Source organism: Bidens hawaiensis, unplaced genomic scaffold (genome assembly GCF_021521415.1).
Source record: "Bidens hawaiensis isolate Kalapana, Puna unplaced genomic scaffold, B.hawaiensis_p1.1 tig00004007_1, whole genome shotgun sequence".
In the NCBI taxonomy this organism is placed as follows: domain Eukaryota; kingdom Viridiplantae; phylum Streptophyta; class Magnoliopsida; order Asterales; family Asteraceae; genus Bidens; species Bidens hawaiensis.
This window is the reverse complement of record NW_027491235.1, coordinates 922,017-932,156: the sequence shown is the minus strand read 5'-3', so window position 1 is coordinate 932,156 and position 10,140 is coordinate 922,017. Positions and strand designations below refer to the sequence as shown.

The window sequence follows — 10,140 nt, the reverse complement described above, 5'->3', positions numbered from 1 at the left end:
TGAGAGACATAAATACAACACCATGACTAATATCTAGGAATACTATTATCCTCAATCACTCCAACTCAACATTAGACCAAACATGATTTGCTCTTTCATAATCAATTAATTTGATCACATTCCTTGATATTATTAACAATTGATTAAATTATTCATATTATAACGACATGGTACAATTGTATTTCCAATATGTGAAATTGAGGATACATCCTCAACGATTGTATAAGATCACATTCATATGTATTATCACCCATGTTTTAAATTATAATTTTACATTGTTCACTGCCCATTCGAATAAAGAATACTCTTTGCTTTTTCCTTAAGGACAAATTTGAGAACTTTGCCCGTCGAATTCTTCGGTAAAATACCAAAACACACATTTCTCGGGATCATACTACCAGGCAATGACTTTTCCATACAAAATTCGATGACATCTTTACCACTTAAATAACATTCGTCTTTTAATGTCACAAAGGCGTAAGGCGTTTCACCAAGGGCGTTATCAGCTTTCCCAACAACTACAACTTCCTTTACAAATGGGTGAGTCCTGATGACCCGTTCGATCTCAATAGTGCTAACAACTTCCCCGTTAGTGACAATGCTATCCGACTTACGATCTTTGATCTCTATATCACCATCAGGATTTTTGACCCCGAGATCCCCTGTCATGTACCATCCGCCCTTGAAAACGTTCTGAGTCCTTTCCAAGTCTTTATGGTACCCTAACATTACAATGTTACCTCTAAACATAATTTCTCCAATTGTGATCCCGTCTGATGGTACACTGATCATGGTCTTAGGGTCTTTCACATCAATATCTTCTGTTAGGATGTTGTGAGTTCCTTCACGATATCTTATCTTCATATTCTCATCTTTATCATATTCTTTCTTATCGCTTCTTATCAGTGGGGTATTAGTCATGGGCCCTAGAGCTTCAGTCATTCCATAACCATGATGTATATCAAACCCAAATTTTTTGACTTTCGATATAACTTCAGATGAGGGCAAAGGCCCAGCAACAATTACATCAACCTTAGCCGGAACCACCCGTTGATCCTTGGTTTTTGAACTTGCAATCTTGTCTAAAATTGTTGGTGGACCACATAAGTGTGTAACCTTATGGACCGCAACCGAATGAAAGATCAGCTCCGCCGTAACTTCTCTAAGGCAAACATTGGTGCCGCCCAATGCAGCCACCGCCCACGGGAAGCACCACCCGTTGCAACGAAACATATCAACCGTCCATAAGAAAACCGGCATTTTCTTCATATCGTATCTAAAGGTAACTGATAATGAGTTCAGGTATGCCGATCTATGGCTATAAACCGCCCCCTTTGGCTTCCCGGTCGAGCCAGAAGTAAAATTTATGGAAATTGGATCACATTCATCATTCGGGTGTATGATCTTGAAATCCTCTTTCCCTAGCGAAAGAAGATCGTTGTAATCAAGTGTGGTGTTATTCTTTCCACCACCAATCAGAACCAGGCTCGGTGGTGTGCTTTTCTCGTTTGATAGTAGCTTTAACGCTCCACTAACTGTTACAAGGTATTGGTGGTCAACAAAGATAACTTGGGGTTCCAGTTGTTGAAGAGTGGCTGCTAGTGTTGGTGGGTCAAGGCTCGTATTGAGTGCACAAAGGATCGCACCAGCCATTGGCACCCCAAAGTGAAGCTCATAGTGAGCAGGTGTGTTCGGGGAAAACGTTGCAACCTACATTAAATCAATTTAATTAATTTAGGATGTTCCTGTCATACCGAATTTAATTTATTTTAGTCTAATGTTATATTAAATAAATACGGCTTATGTATGCAACAAACACAAACACAAACACAAACCAAACCAGTAGGATAGTTTTAACGGATTCATTTATTATTTTTAAATTCTTTTACTAAATCTTAGTTTATCTTTCAAAAATTTGATATGATAAAGATGGTTATATAACATAAAAGATATATATAACTCATACTAGAGATTTAAAAAATAAACATGTGAAATGAATGATTCCATATTTCAAACTAAACCAGTTGGATTGGGTGGGCCCGTCTTAAAACAATTAGTTTTAACACTTTGAAATGATTTTTTTTCAACATCGTTTTTTAAAAAATAAAAATAAAGATAGTTAATGAATTAAACACATATATATATATATGTAAATCGCACTTCAAAATTAAAAAAATAAATAAGTGCTAACACTTCACTTACTTACCTTTTTATAAAATTGTTAATTTATGTTTCAAATTTTAAAATAAATAGATAGCTCATTTATTAGATTTTCAAAGTAAAAGAAGTTAAAACGAGTAAAATTACGGATTTCAATCACATGGTTTGGTTGAAAATTGCTATTTTTTCCAAATAGTTTATAATTTACATTTTTAGTCCCTAAATGAAACATTAGAGACAAAAGACGCAATTTACTTCTTTAAAGTTTAAACAAACAATACCTTATACCTTGTACTTATATAACAATTTGACCTATGGGTGTTCTTCGTGTTCGTTTTTTGGGTCGAGTAAGTCCGGATTCGGGTACGTGTTTTCTTGGGTTGGCTTTCGGGTAAAAATGACAGCCCTAATTTGACCAAACCACTGAATAGAAATAGTAATTTTACTATTTTAAATGTTAAATATACAATGCCTTTTAATTAAATAGCAACCTAACCAAATCACGGGAAGGATAACCGTGATTTACACTTATTAAGTTAATCATAATATTAGTTTCAAACTATATGATGGACCCATCCAAAATCGAACAACAAAATTTTAAACCGATCTAACAAACAGACTTGCTATAGTCGGTTTCAATGATTAATATTTTATAACATTTAAAATTAATTTATTAGAAATGTGATATTGTTTAATATCATATGCGTCCTCTTCACGTTTTGATTTACTCCTTAACCGATTAGTTTACCTATTGCCGTGTTGACTATATATTCTTAGAAATAAAAGTCAATTCATAATTAAAATCATCCTTCAACTTATAAAACTGCAAAACAATGTCCTCGATCTTTTTAAAGACTACAAAATAATCCCTCGAAGAAAAGTTATCATATTTAACAATTTACTAAACCTAATAAACAGCATATATATGTTACTGTTCTTTTCGGATGGTTTGCTGACACTTGATAAGGTCTTACGAAAAGAAACGGCACCAGGTTTCAAGTGCTTTGATATATGAGCAAACGAGTCTTTAACTCAAAGTCAGCTTTGGTTTTAAAGTGCAAATTTTATATAATGGGAGAGTTTTAACGTATAAAATACGCATGTATTAATAAAAAGACTTTTACTTCAAAAATCAATAACTATTAATTAATAATGATATATTCCATGACAATATGGATGCACTGAAGTTGGAGGATCAACAATTGTATGCGTAGTGGGGCGGCATTCTGAGCCGGTAAGGATTTGTCGTCTTGATATTATGTTGGAAAATATTATTGTGTTATATATATATAAGGCTACAACATCATTACACCTCTAACATAAAAATTCTTACTTTATCAACTATGTGTCACATGTCACTTATCCTTATAATTTATAGTCTCCCACTAGATATAACCTAGACCAACTTAGCAGTTAGCAACTTAGCACACAAAGGTGAATTGGTTGGTCCCACTTCAGACCAATTAGCTTCACTAGGTCTTTTTGCAAGCCGGCCTTTATGGAGGGCTGGGTGGTCGATGGTCCTCGGCCCGACACCCCATTAAGCCCGAATATTTTTTTAAAGTTATATATATATATATATATATATGAATAGCAAGATGTATATTTAATGTTTAAACTCAATTACATAATAACTTGTTTTGTTTAGTGACAAAGATGTATTACTATCAACTAAGAGATTGTGGGTTCTAGTCTCATTTGAAACATGTTTAACCCTATTTTTGTATAGGAATTTTTACATATATCCCCTCCTTAAGCTTCTTAATTACAGAATTATCCAATGCTAAAACTTTAATTACATATATCTCCTTTTAGCATAATTACCCTTTTACCCTTATCAATTTATAATACCTAAGAAACAAAGCGTCACTTCTATTCTCTAATTTTGTTCCATTATGCCTACAGAGGAGAACGACATCTCCTGTTTCCATTGATGCCTCCATCAGTTCCGGCGTCGACCTTCGTAACCTCAGGCGTCAAAATGTAGTCTAAATACATGAAGAAGTTCGATCTCTTTGTATGCCAAACCCAATTCTATATATTCATGGTTATATGATAATAGTCTTGAGATGTTTAGTAAACCTAAAATGGATTTAGTTAGATTGTTTTTAGTAAATCTAATATACAGGTGATTAAACATTATAATATAGAATATATAAAAACTAATATATGTTGTACGGTTCGATCCGGTTTTATACGGCTGGTTTCCAGTCTAAACCAAATGCTAAAGGAAAAAAACCGAACGTGAAACCAAACCGACGAACGGTTTGGGCAAGATCACAGGTTGAAACCGAACCATGAACACCCTTATTAGAAATATTAAACCTATAAACTATGTAAAAAGATATATTTTATATTTGCTAGCTAGTGATTAAAAAAATCGACTCCAATTAAATTTATTAGCTTCGATATAAACCAACTCGGTATGTGTTTAAATTTGGGATATATGTAAATTAGTTCTTTAAGTATAAAATGGTCATTTAGTTAGTTAATTTAAATAAAATGGGAAGATATGTAATATATCTTGTTTAGAGAGAGGATATATGTAATTAAATATTTAGCATTGGAGATATATGTATATGTAATAAGAGAAGTTTGGAGGGGGATATATGTAAATGCTACTTTTGTATAAAACTTTTTTATGCTACTCAAATCAAAACCAAGTATATCATTTATAAATTAAATTATTTAAAGGCAACAAAATATTTATTCTACTTGAGGCCAAAATATTTTTCGACTTCGGCTCAATTTTTGTAGGCTTATCAGAGCCAGGCCTGTCTTTATGACGCACGCACATGACCTTGTGATCATACATGGTCCGACTTGACTTTGATTGTGAGTTGTGACTAAGAGGTTAAGATATTGTATCATAAATCGTGTGATAGTGGGTTAGAATTCATGTCAAGTTGTTTTCTTCCTTATGTCAATATCGAATCCTAACGTCCAGTTCAATTCGACAAAGCGATATTAACTAGTCAAGATTGATAAAGACTTGGATCCGAATCATACATGCTTTTAAGAGTGTGAGATGGGTTGCAACTTCCCAACGGATCTCCATTTTTGAGAGTTGCACGTAATAGTAACTAGTTTAATATCTAGTCCATATATCCTAGGGATTAGCATAGGACACTACCCGTATTCATACCCGTACTTGTACCCGTTTATACTCGTACCAAAAATCAATAAAAACGCGTACCAATACTCGTACCAAATTTTTCGGTATGGTACGAGTACGGGTATGGGTATTTTGGTACAATACCTGTATTTGTACCACTTTGCTTTTTTATTTCCAAATTTTCGACAATCTTGAAACCGGTACCGGTACAAGTAACAAAAAACCTGAATTAGTCCGGGCATCGGTACTTGCACAGATACGTGACGGGTATCAAATTGGTATAGGTACCAAATTGGCCAACAATTTAATGATAAGATAGTATTGAAGAACCCTAACTCGGTCGCCGACTTTAACTGATTTGTTTGTTGGTTCGTGTCTTGGATGTTATATTATTTAATTTTGAAGAAACATTTGGTAGTTGTTCAATAATAACATGGTTGAAGAATTTATTTTATATATTAAATATAAAGAATCTCAATTAAACCCTTATATAATCCAAACAGGTACAAAATACCAAATGTACCCGTACCTGTACCCGATTGTACCTGTACCAAAATTCAACAAAAATGAGTACCAATACTTGTACCTAATATGCTAAATCGATACGGGTACGAATACGTGTACGAATACGAGTACAAGTACAAGTACAAGTATTTAGGACAAAATGCTCATCCCTATTATATCCATCTTGTTAACCATATGCTTGCCATTGTAGTAGGGGCACTTTCATGACAAACTGATTCTTTTCTTTTTTAATTTTTAACAGCGTCTAGAACTATCCACAATAACTGAGTGAAAATTTTAAAACAAGATATCAACCATCCATATTGATTATGAGATTTCTAGCCCGACTCACTTAGAAACACCATAAAGAAAAAATACTTTTTTAAGTCAGGTTTCGAAGCTAACACTTTACATATTTGACTTAAACATCAACCTCATATCATTTTTTAATATCACCGTCAAATTGCTTACGAATTTCACGTTTCACTTAATTGTAGTTTGGTATCTAGGTACTCTTCTTCTAGAAAGAATAAAGGTACACATATGAGTATAAAGTGTTTTTTATCTTTAGAAATTTGGAAATTGACTTCATATGAATGTTAGTGGTTCATCACTTTTACAAATCACATATTATCTATAGTACGTTCACACATATTTCTTTTGTATTTATAGATTGTATCTATAGGTTTGGTTTCCTAATGCAATTGTCACTTGATAGTGCCCCGTTCAATTGGAGCTTGACATTTAGCCCCATTTTTCGTTTCATTTATATGCTTATTTTAGTAGTATAAATAATTTTTAAACATATTTTTTTTTTATTTATAACTTTTAAAATACAAAAAAAGGTTTTTTCAAAATTACAAATATACCATTGCAGCACACTTATTTTATCTATTGGAATGTAAATTTTCTTCAAAACCAATCCATGTAAACTATAATATATATATATATATATATATATACTAGTTTGATCCTTCCGTGTTATAGGAGTTTATTTAAAGTTTTGTTTTTAATTGTTTTGCTATTTTATAATGATTATTTTACTTTTTAACGTAGTTTTGTTTTAATTTAATACATATAAATTAGTTTGTTATTATATTTTTTAATGTCTGGGATTTATCGGTTGAGTTGTTTATGTTTTTCAGATTTTTACGAACAAACATAAACGAACACGAGAATGTTGATTTTTTTAAATGCACAAACATGAACACAAATATGTGTCTAATGAAAAAGAGGCGTTGATGTAGTTGACGATGGTGGGTAGTATTGGAAGTTAACTGACGATGGAGATGATAGACCAGCAACGAAGAACATGTAAAGCAGATAAATTAAATCAGGGTTTGATATGAAAGTGTTTATCTATAAATGAGATCGTATAACCCATTTGAGGGCTATTAGAGTTTGGTAAGACACATAACCCGTGAAAATTATCCTTTGATAATTAAGGGGTTATTTCACAAATAAATGAGATGATATAACCCGTTTTAAGGGTTATCCGGGTTTGGTGAGACACATAACCCGTGAAAATTATTGTTTGCTTATGAAATAATTTTACAAATACATGAGATGTTATAACCCATTTAAAGACTATCCGGGTTTGGTAAGACCCAAACCCGCGAATTCGGGTCAAATGCATGAGAGCCTTCATTTATAAATCAAGCAATCTGGTGGCTCTAGAGAATGAGAGGAGCAACCTGAGAGTGACACATAGGATTTTATGGTAAGCAATTATATATATATATATATATATATATATATATATATATTTGTTTGTTTGTTTCTTCTTCTGATTACTAAAACGAGTATCATTACCATAACGAGTTTAAACGAAACCGACTAAATAAACGCATCATAGCGAAGGAAACTTCAGTGGTAATATTTATATTACAAAACACTCATTAGTACTTTTGCTAGGGATGCAAACGAGTCGTGTCAAGCCCGAGCTCGTCTCGTACTTACACAGAGATCGATCTCATGCTCGTCAAGCTTTGATCTCTATTTTTAAAGCTCGAGCTTAGCTCGTGAGTAATTTTTTATTAATCTTAATTGTTTTCCAAAACGTTCCAATATTCCATTAAAAACAAAGCTGTATTTGGAATGAAGTATTTTTTGAAGTATAGTAAACTATATCGAGTTTCTATACAGTGGAGAACTAAACTGATAAACTACACCTAGTGTCTATACCATGATGAGCTACACCGATACACACCGAACAACATAAATAACGATGTCATTGTTGGTATTTTTGTATGGTTTTCAACCAATGTAAAATACTTATAAAAACGTATATTTCACTAACTGTAATCAACAATTAAGACAAATCGCATATAATTAAATAAGTAATCAACGATCTAAAAACGAATAACATATGAATTTAATAACCTTATTTGTATGAACATAGATTTTTTTTTTAAATAGCAGGGGAACTAAATTCGTTATTATGTGGCCGTTTTGAATTTCTTACATCTTTATTTCCATAAATTTGGATCTCTAACAACTTTATTCGGTAAATATAGTTGGAGATTTTGTATGATTTTCTTTGTATTTATTGTCACCCATTGGCTTATTTAATATGTTTGTGTGTGGGGCTAAAAATGATGACTAGGTGTCTAGGTTTTTAGGATTCAAATTAGGACTTTTTATGTGTATTGCTAGCCATTTTGTTAAAAGAAAATTATAAAGAAACGGCATGGAATGAGACTTGAACTTGCATTCACCAAAAACAAAAACGCATGGTTTCTCACTACACCAGTTACATTAAATTGGCATGGTTTCCCACTACACCAGCTACATTAAATTGGTTCACTAATCTAAACCGAAATTATATACATAAATATAAAAAATATATAATTTTTCTCAAAATGTTTCGTGTCCTTGGGATGACCGGGTTTTAGACCGTCGCCCTCCCCGCCCGGCCCTTTGGGCCGAGCATGTTCTTTAGTTATGGTACTTATTTTATGTTTTATGTACATATCAAGTTCTAGCGTAACAAATTCCCACTGTAATGCGTGGAAGAAGCCCAATAGTCATGTTATTTCACACAACCTCTAAACATGTAAGTTGTATCATCGTGTAATACGAAAACCATAAAACTATAAAACATCAACATATTACAACTTTAAGGCTTAAGAACTTACAACTTTTCCAGGATTAACTCCCATGATAATCGAGAGAGCATAAGCGAGTTTTGCACACCTATCACGTGTCTCTTTCCATGTATATGTAACATCATTATAAATTATAGATGGATGTTTCCGGTACACAAATGCCGCTCTATCTAGAAAGCTAATAGGCGTCAAAGGCACAAAATTTGCTTCACATTTAGAAAAACCCTCCATTACAAGTAGAAGTCGTATGTTTTTGTTCTTCCTAAAAAATTAACGTGTCATTTATAGGCACAATTCAATGATGTCACATTGCCCACGTCACTATCCCCGCTTGGATAATGGGTTTGGCGTAATCAACATTCTTGAGGTGGTATAACAATTAAATATTAAAAGTGGGATTAAACAAACAATTAAGCGATATGAGATGCTTTTCAACGATTATATTCAGTCGATTTTGATACGTAATAATATTTTTACTATTTATTTAAGCCAATGGAATAGAGGTATTTGTTCTTTCTAAAGTAACCTTAAATAAACAATAAAAACACCTTTTTAATCTAATTAAATTCTTCTTTACTACTAGATTAAAATTCTCAACTAGATTTGTAAGATGTGTTTAACGATTGATCAATTTTATATAAAGAACCGTAATAATTACATGGGTAAAGTTATAATACAAAGGGTGACAAAAATGAGAAGTGTGAGAAGGATTTGTGACCATATAAAAAACCCTTTAAAATAAATTCAAAAAAAATAATAAAAAAATCATATCTCCAAATATAAATACAAAACGAAAAAATTTAAAAACCTAAAATGTTTCCGCCATCATTCCCGTTCAAAAAAATACAAAAAAATACAAAAAAATGGCGAAAAGACACAATGGTGAGATCAAAGACACAATGACGATGTTGGGTCAAAGATTTGACATGATATGACTTAAGGGAGATTGGAATCTTCTCAACACTCCTCTAATATGGCTAAGTATGGAAACCGAGACACTTAGACCTCCTAGCAAGGTTTTACTTGTCATAGCAAGGTATTTTGCCTTTCAGGCAAGGTTATCTTCTTGAAATCTTCATAAGTGATAATCCGAGCAGGGTTCACTTTGTCTAGCAAAGGTGTTCTTCAAGTCAATCATAGTTTTTCTTACCAACAAACTCTTGACTAAACCAAGCTTATGAAGCCAAGTATTTGGAAGATCTAGCAAGGGTTGATTAATAAACAGTAGTCCGAGCATGCTAGTGGAAAATTGAT

The 10,140-nt window shown here is 32.6% G+C and overlaps 1 pseudogene across 1 annotated transcript; it reads right to left on the bottom strand.

Moving 5' to 3' along the window:
- Positions 1–279: 279 nt before the first annotated feature.
- On the bottom strand, positions 280–9,376 carry LOC143624987 (butanoate--CoA ligase AAE1 pseudogene; annotated as a pseudogene). The gene is made up of 2 exons (XR_013152204.1): positions 8,917–9,376; positions 280–1,710 (listed from the first exon to the last, which is right to left on the bottom strand). The product of XR_013152204.1 is annotated as a butanoate--CoA ligase AAE1 pseudogene (transcript).
- Between the last annotated feature and the right edge of the window lie 764 nt (positions 9,377–10,140).